General features: G+C 34.4%; 1 pseudogene; it reads left to right on the plus strand.

The window, feature by feature from the left end:
- The first annotated feature begins 4,128 nt into the window (after positions 1–4,128).
- Positions 4,129–19,415, plus strand: LOC116894611 (annotated as a pseudogene).
- Positions 19,416–19,895: the final 480 nt, after the last annotated feature.

Consider the following 19,895-nt stretch of genomic DNA (forward strand, 5'->3'; position numbering starts at 1 on the left):
TTCCTTCCAAAAATCAACAAGATAGATTAACCTTTGGCCAGACTAATGGAAGGCACAGAGAGAGTATCCAAAACAACAAAATCATAAATTAAAAGGGAGACATAAATTAAAAACTGAGGAAGTTCAAGTGATCTCCAGATTTTACTACAAAAGCCTATACACAACAAAACTGGAAAATATGAAGGAAATGGCCAATTTTCTAGACAGATACCAGGCACCCAAGTTAAGTCACAGTTAGATAAACCAAATAAACAGTCACATATCTCCTAAAGAAATAGAAGCAACCATTAAAACTTCCCCAAACAACAACAACAACAACAACAAAATTAACACCAGATGGGTTTAGTGCAGAATTCTAACAGACCTTCAAAGAAGACATAATACCTTAAAACTATTCCATAAAATAAAAACAGAAGGAACACTACCCAACTCCTTCTTTGAAGCTACAATTATGTTTATAAGTAAACAACACAAAGACCTTATGCAGAAAGAGAACTTCAGACCAATTTACCTCATGAACATTGGTGCAAAAATACTCAATAAAATTCTCATAAACCAAATTCAAGAACACATCAATATGATCCTTCACCATGTTCAACACAGTGATGCAAGGATGGTTCAATATATGGAAATATGTATCAATCAAAAATAATCCACTATATAAACAAACTCAAAGAAAACAACCACATGATCATTTCATTAGATGTTAAGAAATCATTTGACAAAATTCAAAAGTTTCATGATAAAAGTCTTGGAAAGATCAGGAATTCAAGACCTATACCTAAACATAGTAAAAGCAATATGCAGCACATTAGTAGCCAACATACAACTAAATGGAGAGGAACTTGAAGCAATCCCACAAAAATCAGGGACTAGATGATGCTGCCCACTCTTTCCCTACCTATTCAATATAGTACTAGAAGTCTTAGCCAGAGCAATTAGACAACAAAAAGAGGTCAAAGGGATACAAATTGGAAAGGAAAAAGCCAAAATATCACTATTTGCAAATGATATGATAGTGTACATAAGTGACACCAAAAATTCCACTAGAGAGTTTCTACAGCTGATAAACAACTTCAGCAGAGTAGGTGAATATAAAATTAACTCAAACAAATCAGTAGCCTTCCTCTACTCAAATGATAAACAGCTGAGAAATAAATTAAGGAAATGACACCCTCCACAATAACCACAAGTAATATAAAATACATTGGTCTGACTCTAAACAGGAAAGTGAAAGATCTGTATGTCAAGAACTTCAAGTCTCTGAAGAAAGAAATCAAAGAAAAGCTCACAAGGTGGAAAGATCTCCAACATTCAATGATTGACAGGACTATATTTTGAAAATGGTCATCTTGCCAAAAGCAATCTACAGATTTAATGCAATCCCCATCAAAATTCCAACTCAATTCTTCACAGAACTAGAAAGAGTAATTTGCAGATTCATTTTGAAAAGAAAAACCAGAATAACAAAAACAATTCTCAATAATAAAAATGGGGGAATCACCATCTCTGACCTCAAGGTGCATTACAGAGCAGTCATAATAGAAACTGCATGGTATTGGAACAGAGACAGGCAGGTAGATGAATGGAATAGAATTGAAGATGCAAAAGTGAACCCACAAACATATAGTCCTTTGATCTATGAAAAAGATGCTAAAACTATCCAATGGAAAAGAGACAACATTGTCAACACTTGGTTCTGGTTTAACTGGAGGTCATTATGGAGAAGATTGGAAATTGAACCATTCTCATTACCTTGTTCAACAGTCAAGTGCAGGTGGATCAAAAGACCTCCAACTAAAACCAGATACACTGATAGAAGAGAAAGTGGAGAAGACTCTCAAACATATAGACACAGGGGAAAATTTACTGAATGCAAAACCAATGTCTCATGGTGTATGATCAAGTGTTGGCAAATGAGACCTCATAAAAATTCAAAGCTTCTGTAGGAAAAGGCTGTCAATAGGATAAAACAGCAACTCACAGATTGGAAAAAGTTCTTTACCAATCCTACATCAGATAGAGAGCTAATATCCAACCTATTCAATAACTGAAGAGGTTTGACTTCACAGAGTTAAATAATCTTATTACATGGGGCACAGAGTTAAAAAAAGAATTCTCAACTGACACATACCAAATGTCTTAGAAGCACCTAAAGAAATGTTCAAGATCCTTATTTATCAGGGAAATGCAAATCAAAACAACTCTGAGATACTACCTCACACATCAGTCAGAATGGCTAAGATCAAAAACTCAAGTGACAGTAGATGCTGGGGAATATGTAGAGAAAGAGGAAGAGTCCTCAATTGTTGGTTGGATTGCAAGCTGGTATAACCACTCTGGAAATCAGTCTGGTGGTTCCTCAGAAAATTGGACAGAGTACTATATGAGGACCCAGCTATACCACTCCTGTGCATACACCCTTAGATACTGCAACATATAACAATGGCACTTGCTGCACTGTGTTCATCTCAGCCTTATTTATAATAACTAGAATCTGGAAAGAACCTAAATGTCCTTCAACAGACAAATGAATACAAAAAATATGGTACATTTCCACAATGGAGTACTACTCGGCTATTAAAAACGATGACTTCATGACATTCATAGGCAAATTAATGGAACTAGGAAATATCATCCTGAGTGAAGTAACATAGTCACAAAAGAACACAGATGGTACACACTCAAGTATAAGTAGATATTAGCTCAAAAGTTTGGAAAACATAAGAAAAAAAAATCACAGATCATATAAAATCCCAGAAGAATAAAGATCAAAATGGGATGCTTCATTCCTTCTTAGAAAGGAGAAAAAATACTCACGAGAGGAAATACAGGGACAAAGAATGGAACAGGGACTGAAGAAAAGGTCATCTAGAAACTGCCCCATCTGGGGATCCTACCACATGCAGCCACCAAACCCAGTCTCTATTTCTGATGCCAAGATTTACTTGCTGATAGGAGCTAGATATTGGTGTCTCCTAAGAACCTTTGCCAGAGCCCACTGATACAGATTGAGGATGTTTGCAGTTAATCATTGGACTAAACAGGGGACCTCCAATGTAGGAGATAGAGAAAAAAACTGAAGGAGCTGAAGGGTTTTGCAACATGAAACAAAAATATCAACCAACCAAACCCCAACAGAGCTCCCAGGAACTACACCACCAACCAATGAGTACACATGGAGGAACTCATGACTACAGCCACATATGTGGCAGAGGATGCCATTTTTCAGCATCAAGAGGAGAAAAAGTCCTTGGTCTTCTGAATGCTCATTTCCCCATTTAGGATAATGCTATGATGTGAAGGTTTGGGTGGGTAGGTAGGAGTGGTAGCATCCCCATAGAAGCAGGGAGAGGTGGAGGAGATATAGGAGCAGGGGGGAAGGGGATAATATTTGAAAAGTAAATACATCAAATATTCAAGAAAATATTTTTAAAAAAGCAACATTTAATATATAATTAAATTGTGGTTCTATGATGGACTTTGTATAGTTTTAGGTACAGCAGGATTCAAGACACTTCTGGATTTGTTTGTAATTTTTGATTCTGAAGACATAAATGTGCTTACATAGCACAGATTTGTTTAGATATTCTGTACCAATCACTGCTGTAGGATTGCCCATACTTAATTCTCAGTGGATATTGAATGTTTTAAACATGACACTGCTTATCCTTCCCCGAGGATATGTGACGCGATGGCCAGTTTATAACCATGACATCAGAATTTGTGAGTTCTTTCTGAACACTTAATACCTGTCAAACAGTAGATTAATTAACCAAATCCATTAAAATTATTTGAAATGTTCACATAAACAGATTTTTTTTGGTAGAAGTGGGACCAAATTCCCATAAAGTGGATTCTTTCCAGGGACCTTAATTTCCACAAACATGTGATATCAGCCCTCAAGTTACACCATCGTCATCTATATATATATCAAAGAAGTGTATCACATGCACTGTGGATATCAAATGAAGCTCCTCACGAGAGATTGTCAAAAATTCTTCAGGGATGAGGAAACACCTGTAGAAAAGGAAACATGAATACAGGTATAGCATCTTCTTGGCCAGTGTAGAAGAAGAGGATAATTGCTACCTGTTTGCTGATCTGTGCAGCAATTAACTATCAATAATGTCCAGGCTCAGAGCAGGAAAAAATATGCTCACCTTCATTTTACTCTTCTTTCTCCTGAACATTCCACTTTTTGTGCCTAGTTTTATTTATCCCAGGTGCTTTTGGAGTATGAAGAAGAATGAATATCAGGATAGAAACCTGGGAACAGGTTGTATGTTCTTTATTCTAGCAGTGCAACAGCCTATGGAAAAAGAGTATTTCAGGCATATTTCGAATATACAGTAAGTACTTTTGTATTTTCCATATAAATGACATCATTAATATTTCCTTAGACTGCTGAGGGTCAGGAGAAAAGCAATGCCAAAAATATTTTGTACTATGTTATCAACTTCCAAAACAAGAAAGAACTCTAATTCTTTTAGAGATGTAATGCTCTATTACCACTTTAAATTGACCTGGGGTATATTTTTGCCATCAGCCTTCCCACATACAGGGATGGAAACTGGGCAATAAAAAAACTCCAACGATTATTTATCCTATATATCCTCCCCTAAACGTTTCCATCGCATAGATGTCAATGGTTTCTTAAAAAAGGAAACACTATCAATTTTTTGTGAGTTTATCCTCCATTTGTTTAGAAAAATGGCCATAGAGTCCTCTTTTCAGAGTATAGTTTCTAGTGCATATGCTAGAGGCACTAATGTTGAAAACACCCGTAGCTGTGAAGGGCTTTCATATAGCTTTCAGTTACTTTCTTAAATTTTCTCCATTTGGTCCCCATTTATGAACTAAAGCTGCATCAAGAATTGATGTAAGAAACCTGTTTTCTGAGACCTTCATGTTTTGATCTGTATAACTTCACTGGGTTTTATGTCTTACAAAGTCTAGTTCTCTCTATAAAAAAGAGGAAATGTACTGATTATAAAGAACATGTTTTCATTCTTTGAAAAGTGATATATTACTAGTAGTAGTGACTAGTTACTTCCCTTATCACTTACCTAGGTGACAATTTGACATACTATAGTTGGCAATGCTATAAAATAAGGATATAGAAGTTGCGTTTTAGCTCATATTTGCTTTATTATTTTTACCTCATTATTATTCCTACCTCTCTGTTATTAAAAAAGAAAATTTTAATATTTAGCACCTATGTCTTTTTTTAGTAATTTTACAAAGTATAGTTGCATATTTTAGCAGTGTGGGCACTATCTCCATTTTGATTTTGTGGACTTCTGATAGTTTTTTCCAGTCAAAGTACTTCAGACCACAAAGTCACTCTGATGACCCAATTACTGTGGGTTTCTTAGTGTTTAATATGTAGGAGTTAGTGTTTGATTTTTACAAGTACTAGTCTCAAAATTCTGTAGAATGTTACTAAAATTTTTAAAGATATTTTTCTATGTATTTATAATCAACATTTAAAGGGCTTGTTTTTAATATATAAAAACACCACAGATGTACAGTTTCTAACTGGAATACATATATTTAGCTCTTAGTGAAAAGTACTAAAGAAGTAATATATTTAATGTTGATTAGTCAGATGTTTTAAATAATTCTGACACGAGTTATTATGCTAGTTCAAAACATAAACCAAGCAGTATAATTCCATTGCAACTACATTTTAGAAAAAAAGAGCATTTAAGATAAGGATGATTATGTGGGGATATAATAATTGTATTTCCTCCTAATGAAAATGAATTTTAGCTACGTGAGCCAAGTATGGCCTCAAACGACTGCTGTGAACTCAATGGTCATTCTGTTACTGCCTTTGCCAATATAGGAAATTTCATAAAAACACCATATACTCAATGGCTCACATATACCATATAATTTTCTCATGAATTTCAGAAGAATATGTGACCATTTTTTCCATTTGGTCAAAGTGAAGTGTGACTTATTTATCTTATTAGCAAATATTCTAAAACAAGAGAAGCAAAAACTGTCTCTATGAGAACATGAGAGTTGTACATCTCACTTATGGAAGATCACCTCCCATGAACAATTCAAGGCTTTATGAGCTTCCAGCTTCTATAGTTATGTCAAACACACTACACTGGTCACTTCAATCTTTCAGGGTAAGGGCAATAAAATCCAGTACAGGATTGTCCTTCTGTTGACTGCAAATGAAATCTGTAAATTCCTGTCCTTATAAACACTATAACCTTTTACAGAACACCTACAGAAAACCAAAAGTATCCTCTTGCCTTGGCTTTTTCCATGAATGAAATCAACAACAACCCTGATCTGTTGCCAAATATGTCCTTAGCATTTCAATTCTCAGAATACAGTTGTTATTTGGAATCCCAACACAAAAGTTTCTTTAATTTTTCTTTACAAAATCATGAAATTCTCCCTAATTTTATCTGTACAGAAGACATCAAGTGTGGAGTGGTACTTACCGGACTAAGTTTGGTAACAACTGTGACACTTCATATAATCCTAAACAATTTCATATTTCAGCAGGTAAGTGTGTGTTTTCATGCATGCATGCATGTGTGCGTGCGTGCATGCGTGCGTGTGTGCTGTGTGTGTGTGTGAATGTGTACATGTGTCCGTATTAGGGGCATGGTGGAAATTCATGAAATCAAATATATCTTGGTGCCTTATTTGGCCTGAGCCAATCTGTGTAGTTCAAGGGTACTTTTTAGAGGCTCTGTAGGGGCTTCTGCATGTCCTTATATGAAATTGATATGGGGGAAGTGATAGATAGCTGAGATTTCTAGAACTCTACAAAAATGTGTTTATACTTTTTCAGGATTTCATTCTATCTCATGATACTTTCCTGTGTTCTAGTTCTGTCATCTTACTTATGGACACTTTCATCCTGTTCTGGGTGATCATGAAAATTTTCCTCATCTATATCAGATGGCCTCTGATGATACATCTCTAGCCCTTGCTCTCATCTCCTTCATAATTCATTTCAGTTGGAATTGGGTAGGGTTGGCCATCTCAGACAATGATCAAGGCACACATTTTCTCTCTTATTTGAGAAGAGAGATGGAAAAAAATACAGTCTGCTTTGCCTTTGTCAACATTATTCCAGTCAATATGAATTTATACATGTCAAGAGCTGAAGTGTATTACAGCCAAATTATGACATCATCCGCAAATGTTGTTATCATTTATGGTGATACAGGGAATACGTTAGCTGTGAGCTTTAGAATGTGGGAATCTCTAGGTATACAGAGACTATGGGTCACCACCTCACAGTGGGATGTCACTCCTTTTAAGAAAGACTTCACATTTGATAATGGATATGGAACTTTTGGTTTTGGACACCGCCACAGTGAGATTTCTGGTTTTAAATATTTTGTTCAGACATTGAACCCTTTCAAATACTCAGATGAATATTTGGTAAAGCTGGAATGGATGTATGTTAATTGTAAAATCTTAGAATATAACTGTAAGTCACTGTAGAACTGCTCCTTTAATCACTCATTGGAATGGCTAATGACACATACTTTTGACATGGCCATTATTGAAGGGAGTTATGAAATATACAATGCTGTATATGCTTTTGCCCATGCACTCCATGAGATGACTCTTCAAAATGTTGATAATGTTCTCCTTCCCAATTATGAAGAACAAAATTATAATTGCAAGACGGTAATACTTCTTCCATTATATGATGTTTCATGTTATCAATGTCTTTAAGACTCTCTTAGATGCCTAAACCAAATGTACTAGAATATATGTTATAAAATAGAATGATTTATGAACCCTTTTCCTACTGTTCATTTAATTCTATTATTAGTCTGAAACTCTATTGTAATGGGAATGTAGTAGAAGTTATAATTTGTGAATGTATAACTGTAATTTTGTTTCAGATCACCTGAATTTAATCACATATTTTAATACTGAAAACATATTCAATCCTTCCTTATGAATCCACTCAATGTTGAACCTTATTCATTAATTGTCAAATATATTCTAATCACTGTAGGGGATTTTTTTACATAGAGATTGCAACTTTTGTTGTTCCCATTGTAGTTTAGGGACATCACTTTGTGCTCTGAGGTTATTTACAGGGAAAATACTGCTTAAATTCAGTTTACTACATGCCTGTGTGCTCCTGTACGTGGGTGCATATTTCTCTCTGTATATTTGTATTTTTCTGTTTCTGTATATTTGTGTTTATACACATAAACATGATCCAGAGAGAGTTAGCATTAGGTGACTCATATATGTATTTCTTTATCTTCCTCTATGTCAGTCTATGACAGTTAACATACATTTGTCTGTGTTTCAATTACTTTCTATATGGTTGACTTTGTCTAAATTTATATTCCTGTTTATATTTATCAATGCATGTGTCTACATTTGACTGTTTGGTTTGTGTGGTTTTGTGTATGTTCTTTTATTGATACTCTGAGAGTACACAGGAAACAGTGCTAGAATTCAGTTTACTACATTTATGTTTGTTTATGTGTGTAGATGTACTATACTGCATATTCTTTGTTTCTGTATATCTGTATTCATATCTATATCTATGTTTATGTAAACATATAGGTGATGTAGAGATAGAGAGAGATGGAGATAGAGGTAGAGAGAGAAACATAGTTATAGATGATTCACGTGTGTGTGTGTGTGTGTGTGTGTGTGTGTGTGTGTGTGTGTGTGTGTGTGTACCTTTTGTATATCTACCTATATTTTTTGTCAGGGTCAGTGAACATAAAATTTGGCTATGTTTCACTTACTTTCTGTATGGTTGATTTTTCTAAGTGTTTATTCTTACATATATTTATCAGGGCAAAAACACATTTTCCTGTGTGTTTTCTGTATACTTCTTTCATTTAATCATTTCTCTTTTGCCTAGCCTGTATGTCTTTTTATGAGAGCATCAACTTGTCTGTGTGCCAACGTCATTCAGTGAAGGTGTTAGTATTTGTTTTTGTCTACCTATGTATATTTTTGTGCATGTTTTTGCATGCATTTTTATGTGTGTGCCTGTATAATTACGTTTTGTGTTTCTGTGTTGGTTTTACTTTCTTGATGCATATTCTGGCTCTGTGGCTATCTGTATTTTCATATGTGTGTTTGTGCATATGTGTGTATGTTTGTGTAATAAGTGTGAGTTGTATATAACTCTATAAGAAATCCAGGCTGTCTATTTTTCATATGTTCACATGTTTTATACTACAAATACATGTTTGGTATCTGCATGATGTTTGTGCTTCTTTGCTAAATTCCTCTTAGAGAATTGAAATTACAGGAACATTATAGTTTTGTTTATCCCTTAGTTTTCACTGAGGCATACTCTCAATAAAGTTGCCTTTAAGATGAAACAAGAATGCATTTTCTTACATTAAGGAATATAGTATATTTTACAGTATGGTGCCTGTCTTTCAGGTTTATTCCTTTCTGAGCAAGACTCAATTCACAAATCCTGTTGGAGACAGAGTGAATATGAATCAAAGAAACAAACTGAAGGAAGAGTATGACATTTTCTACAATTGGAATTTTCCACAGGGACTTGGATTTAAAGTGAAAATAGGAATATTTAGTCCATATTTTCCAAAAGGTCAACAGCTACACTTATCTGAAAATCTGATAGAGTGGTCCACAGGAAGTATACAGGTAGGTTATATCTAACTGTACTGATTTAAATTACACTGTTAAGAATGTGCATCCTACATTCCTTGAGTCTGGTAAAATGTAATGATTGTCATACAAGAGACCAATTTCTACCCTCCTAAACTATGTTTCTTCTTTTTATTTTTTCAGATGAGTTTTTAATAATTCACTGAGAGTTTCTAACATGCATATCATGTAGTTGCATCATATCAGAACCTGTTTCTTGTCTTTACCATTAACATAAAATAGTTTTACAAAACAATTTGACATTATTTCCAGTAAAGTGAGCAATTCTATTAGTGCTACTTTTACTACTACAGAGTGACTTCTAGTCGTATAATGAACCTCTTTAAAATATGTTTAAATCTCTGGCTTATTGTAAATTCGACATAATCAAGTCACCAATTTTTATTATGTAATTTTAAAGTCTGTTTACTAACTATTCCTAAATTCCCAATACCTCTAGCTAACCGTACATAAACATGTTATGACAATTTTATTTTATGAACTGTATCTTATTTTTCCTGGTTTATTTAAAATATGAATATGGGTGTTGTTTTAATGAATGTATATCTGTGCTACACCTGCATGTTTGGTATATATGGATGACTGAAGAGTATTCGAATCTCAGAGCATTTGCAAGAGCTCAATACTACTCAGTGGGGGTTAGAAATCAAGTTTGGATACTCTACACTGCTAACAGTTGTTTTAGAGAGCTAAGGTATGTTGATAGCCCTCATTCATACCTTGTGAAAGATGAAGGTGACTAAAGTAAAATTTTCAGTCTCATTAATTCTGGCATAAATCATTCAAACAAACAAGGACATGCATAGTTTCCTTTTCAATATGGGGAGGAATTGGTAATAATAAAGTTTGCTTTTGAGGAATTTTAAACTTAAATTTGTCATATACATACTACATATAGTATAGGGATGAATTCTGTTGTGCTTGATTTTAATGTGTAATATTGAAAATGCCCCAAACAAAGTTGGTTAAAAGTCTTCATGCTTGAAATGAAGTGATTTTCAGTTTGCTATACTGTACAAAATTTATTGTTGATGTTTTTCCCAGTGCAATTAAGAATATCATTCTTAGGAAAAAGAACAAAAGAGGGTAAAGTATAGTTACAGAGCTAGATATACATAAAAAAGATAGCATTAAAATCTCTTGTGTTTTCCACCAGACCCTACTTGACTCTTACTAACACATTCATTGAAAAACTATAGTTTTTTTTAAAATCCAAGCAGTGTTCTATTCATATATATCATAATTTCATTGTGGAAACTAGTAAATAAAAACAGAAAAACATCAGAGAAATATGATTTAAACCTTAGAGTCGCAGACCTAATTTAGAATATAATCAAGGTTATACTAAACAAATAATCAAAAATGATTATAAGAATGTTAAAAAAATCAAAGAATGAATTATCCAAGTCTTAGAGAACACAATGAAAATATTAAAATTTTATTAAACACTGTATGAGTATATGACAACGAACATCCAGAGAGTTATAAAATAATGAGCAAATTTCAAACTAAAATATGAAATGGAAAAACAAAATAAAACAAATAAATACATTAGTGAAAAACACACAAAATGAATACTCCACATTCAAGATAGCATGAAATACATGAGGACAAGACATAAGAATTAAAACCTCAAAAGATGACACAGATTAAAACAAGGAAAAAATGAAAATCACAGTGACTAAGGGAGAATGATTAAAAGATCAAATGTAAAACCTAAGGGAACAATACAAGGAAGGAAACACTATAGGTATCAATAGTAAATTCATTATATTGTAGACCTACATTTTCAAACCAATATGGAGTGTGGATACCTGTCTAGTATCAGCATTTAAATAGCAAACGATCAATGTTAAAAATGAAATATTTATTTAACTTTTTTTTGTGGAACAAAGGGAGGATATGAAAGCTGCAAGAGAGAACTCCATAGGAAGTCCCTCCATGCATGACAGCAGGTTCCACCAGCAAAACTCATTTTTAAATGAAAGTAGTTAATGAATTCATTCATTTATTATCTTTATATCTGGACACCAATTTACACTGCCTACTCTACTCCTACTCCTAGTCCTTCTCCTATTCTTCCCCTCTTTCACATCCAATATTCCTTCCTTCTTCAGAAAAGGGGAGCCCATGATCATACATCAATTTAGTATGGCATATCATATTGCACAACAACTAGGCACAGTTTCATGTTCTCCTAATGGGACCAGGGGAGGCAGCAGAGAAGGTGGTAAGATTCACAAGGGCTCAACCCTTTGTCTTCATTTTTTTCCTCTGGGTATTTTTGTTTCCCCTTCTAAGAAGGTCTGAAGCATCAACACTTTGGTTTTCCTTCTTGAGTTCATTTGGTTTTTAAATTGTATCTTGGGTATTGCTAGCTTGACCTTTTGGGCTTATATTTGCTTATCAATGAGTGCATACCAAAGGACATCCAGAGAGTGCCCCATCTGGGGGAACCCATCACATATAAAAACACCAAACACAGACAATATCTAGGATGCCAAGAAGTGCATGCTGACAGGAGCCTGATACAAATGTCTCCTGAGAGGCTGTACCACAGCCTGAAATATAAGGTGAATACAAGGTGGAAGCTCACAGGCAACCATTGAACTGAGAATGGGGTCCCCACTGAACTAGTTAAAGAAAGGAATGAAGTAGCTGAAAGGGTTTGCAACCCCATAAGAAGAACAATAATAACAACCAAACAAACATCCCAGAGTTACCAGGGACTAAGCTACCATCCCAAGAATACACACCGATGGACCTATGGCTCCATCTGCATGAATAGAAGAGGATGGACTTGTTGGGCTTTGGTGGGAGAAGAGACTCTTGGTCCAGTCAAGGCTCAAGGCACCAGTGTAGGGTAATATCATGGCTAGCAGTTGGGTGAGGGTAGTGTCAATAAAGGAGCACTTCCACAGAGGCAGGAAAAGAATGGATGGAATAGCATGTTTCTGGAGGGGAAACTGGGAAAGGGGATAACATTAAAAATATAAATTAAAAAATCCTATAAAAGACAAAATGTAAAAGAAAAAGATCGCAAGGGCAGAAAACAAAATCAGACACAGAACCTGCTACTGCTTTTAGGTGCCCCCATATAATGACCAAGCTTCACAAGTTTACACATGTTTAGAGGATGTAGTTTAGTCCTGTGAATTTTTGTGGTATGTGGTTCAGACTCTTGTGACTTTGAGTTCCAGGTCAGTTGATATGTAGGATTTCTTGTATCCTTGATCCCCTTGCTCTTACAGTTCTTTGTCCTCTTATCCAAGATTCCCCACACTTTGCCTATTTTGGGGGCGTTGATTTCTGAATTGGTTTCATCAATGGCTGGTTGAATTCTCTCATATGAGAATTATGCTAGATTCTTGCCTGCAAATATTTCAGAATTTTTTTTTACCAGCATCAGGGGTGAGCTTTCTCTCTTGGCAACATTTTCAAGCTATGCCAGTGATTGGTTAGTTATCTCGTCATCCTCTTCTATATCTTTATTCCTGCACGTCTTTAGGCAAGGTAAAGTGTAGTTTAATGGATTTGTGGTTAGGATATTGTCTCAATCCCAACACTGAAAATCTTCTTGGTTTTTGGAGATGGCCATTACAGACTCCATATCCCATTTTTCTAGGAGAGTTAGCTATAGTTATCCTCATAAATTTCTGGGAGTTTCTATTGCTCTAATATTCTAGCTTGACTCAGAGTTGCCACCCCCATTTTAGTGCTCTCTCCAAACAACCTGTTTATTTGTCCTCCCCTTCTTTTCTCATCCCACCACACTCCCATTCAGTCCCCAAACCCACTCACCTACTATGTCTACACTATTTCCCCTTCTCAGGGAGATATATGTGTCCCACCTTGTGCCATCCTTGTTACTTAGCTTCTTAAGTTTTGTTCGATGTAGCATGCCATGGATATTTTTAAAGGAGGAGAACTTAAAAATATATATTTAAGACATTTAGAGACATAACTGCCAACTCAGTTACTATATCCAGTGAATTTATTCCTTATAATAAAAGGAGACAAAAAATTTTTCAGGATGAACACAATTACAAAAATCACAACTAAACAATGAGCACTATGAAAGTCATTATAAGAACTCTATCATATTTAATACTAAGATGAACACAAGAGATCAAAATAATGTATAAACACCACTCGAGTGACAGAAAAACACTTTAGAAAAATGTTAAATATTGAAATAACAATTAAAATACAATATAGAGAATATTTTTAGTAATATTTGAATGTTTGTGGTCACCTGTACTCAAAAATCATAAAAAATGAGTCTAGTTTATTTTTAACATAATTTTTATTGATTTATTTGAAATTTCAAATCATACACCAAGATCATATTAAATTTCCAGATGTCTCATTTTGCTTCTCCATGATAGCACCGCACAAATATTTTTTTAAAAAAAAATTATGGATAAAAGTCCAATTTCTGTTATTGACGCACTCACAAAATGTGAGGGTTTGTATATGCTTCACCCATGTATTGACACTATTTGGAATAGTGGCCTTTTTGGATTAGGTGTGTCACATTGGGTATGGGTTTTAAGACTATCATCTTCCTGCTTTTATCTTTTGTGGACATTCAAAAATCTTGATTAAGATCTTCAGCAGACTTCAACATCACAACTGAAGGATCAGGTCTTTTGTGTTGTAATATGTATTAATTAATCCTGCAGCTGGTTTGCTACCTGCCTCAATGATTTATGTTAGCCAATGAAACACACTTATAGACTTTATATCTTCTTATGAATTAAAGAGCACAAATGCTGGGTCACTGCCCAAATTCCTTGCTGTTAATCCCTACTTATTACTTATTAATTCTATATTCCTTTTTAGCTGCACGTAATTCCAATCAGACAGCATTCTGGGGCATGTTTTCTTGGCACAGAGTCTGGGGTACTTTCCTTGTATTTTTTTCCCCATGGGAGTCTGTCTTTCCTCTGTTGGCATCCAAGTATCCAGCATGTAGACCTCTCCCTTCCTCCCCTTGGTTCCAAGCCATAGGAAGGCTAAAACTAGACTCTTTCTGTCCTTCCCAGCTATTGGCTCTTGGTGTCTTAATTTACAAATGAAATCCAACTGAGGACAGATTCCAAGAAGCTACTGGAAGACACTTTAGTACAAGCAGGTTTTTTGGAAAGATAAGTAGCATTCATAATACAAAAACCTACAGCTGCACAAAAATGACTTTATTCCATTGTTCAACATATGCATATCAGTTAATTGTGAAACATCACAAACCTAAATTCAAGGATAGAACTCTATTACTATCCAAAAGCATGCAGAAAAGACTTTTAATAAAATATGCTGTTCATTCAGAATTTTAAAAAGGAGAACGAAAACCTGACAAACTAAGAGAACACATGTTGTAATAGTAAAGTTTTCTATGGTAAACTTACTAATGACATTGTACTGTATGGAGAGGAGGATCAAAGAATTTCCATTAAAACTAGAAATGTGGTTAAGGTTTTCTAGTGGTACATATATTTAATCTATATTCTTTGAATTAAGTGTCAGGACAATCTCTTTCCACTCATGGCTAGTCTGCCTTTTCTATTGAATCTACTGAAATCAGAGAAGAAATGGATATTCTGCCTCAAATTTAATTAGCAGAATATAGATGAGAAAATGTGTTTTTTCAACTCAGCCTCAAAATAGTGTTTATAACCTAGGTATGAAATCAAATAGTTAAAAATAAATGTATAAAAGAGGGAAAGTACTCTGTCCTTATCTATATAAGAAGTTGAAATCTATCAACACAACATATTTAGACCCTGTTTCAACAAAAAAATATTAAAAGGAGAGTTGTGCTTAATCATATTCCTAGAAACCATCACAGGATCCTGTGAGTAATATTTCTGTGATGGCAACATCAAATGGCACATGAAACAAAGGATGCAAATTCAACATGCAGAATCAACAAAATTAAAATGCAGCATATAGACACCCATCACCAGAGTCATTGTAATAACAACATTTTCTTAATTTAAGAAATAATTAACTTTAAGCCATGTAAATTTTCACCATATTTACCACTTTATAAAGAGTTTTCTCTTTAGGAAACACTCCACCTTCCAGTGTCACTATACAGAAACTCAGCATCTCCTCAACAAAATGCAATAGTGGTGATCATATGCAGCTGTTTTTGTCCGTTTCCACTTAGTTTCCTAAGATTGTTGTCCTAATGTTGTTGACATTATTTTGGTTATCTGATATTTGAGATTGTATTTCCCTGGTTTTGTATGCCTTTACACATAATTGAATACTAAGTTGATGTAATTGAACACTAACTATAAAGAAAGTGAGGAAGAAAAGTTAGATTTGGCTCAAGAGTTACAATCAAGGGAAGACAAGGTCTGAATAATGTAACTTAAACAAAGTCACTCAAGGAACTCTGCTTACTGGCTTGTTCTTCATGATGTGTAATATACCACTGCCTACAAGGAACATTGCTCTCAATAAGCTGGGCACTCCTACATCAATTACCAATTAAAAATATGATTCACATATATGATGAGAGACTATTCTGATGGAGATAATTTCTCTATTAGGATTATTTGTGTGTTTATAATGTACTTTGTGTTAAGGAGACGAGAATTAAATAGAATAACCAGCTTGCAATATTTGCACTGGTTGCATACAAGACACTACTACCTCTTCTTCCTGAGTTTCATGTTGCTGGGAAACAATTCAACTTTCCCACAACTTTTTCCATATATTGATGACTGTCATATACTGTACTATGTAAAATCTGGTAACCTTGTTGGTTTATTTAAAATAAACTCATTAATATCACATGCCTATTTAACACAAATACAGAAGGGGTAATTAAAACACTTGTTATCAGGTTATATCTTTTTCTTTTAGATGCCAACCTCTGTGTGTAGTGCCGACTGTGGTCCTGGATTTAGAAAAGTCTGGAAGAATGGAATGCCAGCCTGTTGTTTTGACTGCAGTCCCTGCCCAGAAAATGAAATTTCTAATGAGACAAGTGAGTATTTCCTGCAGGGATAAGATCTTCAAATGGATTATTGACTTGCACCAATGTAGGAAATGCTGAAGTGTTCTAAAATAGAATGGTAAAAATATGTATCATTTTCACAAGTTAGTCATTATATGAATATAATAACTGAAAATATCTTTATTAAGACAAAAGTAGAACTTGTCATATATCTTTGAAACATCAAAAATTTATAGTAGATGACATATTCTCAAATAAACAGTTTTAATAAGAAAAATTTAGTGTTAGTGTGTTCTAGAGAAGATCTTTCCTTGTGATTAATTCTCTCTAAAAATATATGTATTTCAAGAATCTTTAAAATATTTATATTATATTGTCTTGATGTATGTACCCTTACATAAGTTTATGAACAACTATCAAGTACAGAAGGACATGGAATACAGAATAAGGCATGTGGGTAGTGGGAATTAAATCAAAGTCCTTTGTAAGACTAATGAAAAGGTAAATAATAATTTGTAAATTTATTGGAAACTGTTAAGAATAAGATAGGAGATTTGTATAATAAAGACACTTTTTGATGAAACAAATCCATTTATTTTAAAAAAAATTGACAGAAACTTATGTCTTTATTATTATAGAAACTTTTAAAAAATGTACAATGTTATTCGAATGTAGAAAAGTGAGAATCACTGTTTACACACTATGTATAAATATTAGGAGTTCTCTATTCCATATTAGTATACATAGCACCTAGTTAATATTTTCCACAATAGAATACATTAAAATGATTTTGTCCTGAAAGGAATTAGCCACAATTTTTCATATGGTATTGGAACATGCATAGCCCATATTAGTCAAATAACTATTTAGTCAGGATTTACTAAATTCAATTGACAGCCATGCATTTATCCCCTTTTTTAGTGTGTCAACTTATATAATTGAATAGAAGTCCTTAAAGTATTTTATGGACAGTAAGATGGTTTAGCAATTAAATCCTTTCCCACTAATTATCATGATGTTAGTTTATTCCCCAAACCCATATAATAGGAGGTAACCAACCATTTCTTTTCTGATATTCATGCAGTACTACACATAACATATGCATAAGTAATTCAAGAAGGATGCTTGAATACTCCTGACATTGGTGCTGGGAACAAAACAAAAATACTCTCTAAGATTAACACATTCTCTTCACAGCCAAGCAAAATTCCTATACCCTGAAACAAATTCAATACTGGCTGACAACTAAAGCATTATTCCATATAAAAGACTTCAAATCTTGAAAAAAATATTATCCCTTATTGCAATTATATAATCATTCAGTCAAATTGCAATCAGATTTTCTAAACATACCAAGGTGGGTATTAGAGAGCATCTTACCTTCAGTGATAGGGTTACAGCCTTTTATGATAAAGTCTCATAAATATTGGATTACTACAGTCAAAATGAGACAAAAGTAGATATGATTTATTTATTTTTTCTGGTACAAAAATTGATATCATGTAAATGTCAGTTTTTATTCTCAACCTCATAGTTGAACGTCAAAATTCCAATTACTCTCAGGTTCATGAGAACATTTCTTATTTTTACATATAAACACATTTAAAAATATACACACCCATGATAAATGATCACAACAATATAGCAAAATAGACAAAAAAGTTTGTAGCTTTCATTCTCCATAATAACAATAAACATTTATTACTGAAATCAATTATGTTATTGCCCTTAACTGATCTTCAATTTATTGTCAGCAACCAGATTCACATATTGAAACACTTCTATGTACTTAAATGAAATATCCTGACAGTAAAATTGCTGAAGCTGCACTAATAGCTTCATTTCTCCATCAGATTTGGAATTGTGTGTCCAGTGTCCAGAGGATCAATATGCTAACAAAGAGCAGAATCACTGCATTCAAAAATCTCGTATCTTTCTCACTTATGATGAACCCTTGGGGATGGCTCTTTCCTTAATGGCCTTATGCCTTGCTGCACTCACAGTTGTGGTTCTTGGAGTCTTTGTGAAACATCACAGAACTCCCATAGTTAAGGCCAATAACTGTACTCTCACCTACATCTTGCTCATCGCACTCATCTTTTGTTTCCTCTGCCCCTTGTTCTTCATTGGCCATCCAAACTCAGCTACCTGCATCCTTCAGCAAATCACATTTGGAGTTGTGTTCACTGTGGCTATTTCCACTGTGTTGGCCAAAACAACCACTGTCATTCTGGCTTTCAGAGTCACAGCCCCTCATAGAATGATGAAGTACTTTCTTGTTTCAAGGGCATCTAACTACATCATTCCCATTTGTACTCTCATTCAAATTATTGTATGTGCCATCTGGCTAGGAGCTTCTCCTCCTTCTGTTGATACTGATGCACAGTCTGAGCATGGTCACATCATCATTGTTTGCAACAAGGGTTCAGTCACTGCTTTTTACTGTGTCCTGGGATACCTGGCCTGCCTGGCCTTTGTGAGCTTCACACTGGCTTTCCTTTCCAGAAACCTGCCTGTCACCTTCAATGAAGCCAAGTCCATGACATTCAGCATGCTGGTGTTCTGCAGTGTCTGGGTCACTTTCATACCTGTTTACCATAGCACCAAAGGCAAGGTCATGGTGGCTGTTGAGATATTTTCCACCTTGGCTTCTAGTGCAGGAATGTTGGGATGCATTTTTGTTCCAAAATGTTACACAATACTGTTTAGACCAGACAGAAATTCTCTTCAAATGATCAGGGAGAAGTCATCTTCTCATACTCACATTTTATAAAGTCTGACTGACACATGCATTGTTGGTTCATAATCACCAAATATTCGATTACATTGCCATATCTATTTTTAGAATGACAGTCATTCTTCCCTTTGATGATATTGTGTAGCAAGATCATGTCTACTGAAGACTACCTTATCTCCTATAATCTTCCAACATTTTCTACATCAATCCTACTCTTTTTGAGAAAGAGATAATAGAATTTTGAAACATTCTCAGAATTAGAGTTCTTCTAGGAACAGAGAAGAGAAAGAATTATTTTTTCAACAGGTTGATAGAATATATCAGGAAAGGGGTTGAAGTCACAACAATATAAATAAAGCCCTGCTCTTATACAGGAACTTATGAATACTCAATCCCACCAACTACCATTAACAACCACCTGTAACAAATGTTACAAAGGATCAGATGGTTTCTTCTTGTCTCCAAATTTGCCTGAACTTATTTATGCACATAATGAGACACACACACACACACACA

Source organism: Rattus rattus, chromosome 2 (genome assembly GCF_011064425.1).
Source record: "Rattus rattus isolate New Zealand chromosome 2, Rrattus_CSIRO_v1, whole genome shotgun sequence".
NCBI lineage: Eukaryota > Metazoa > Chordata > Mammalia > Rodentia > Muridae > Rattus > Rattus rattus.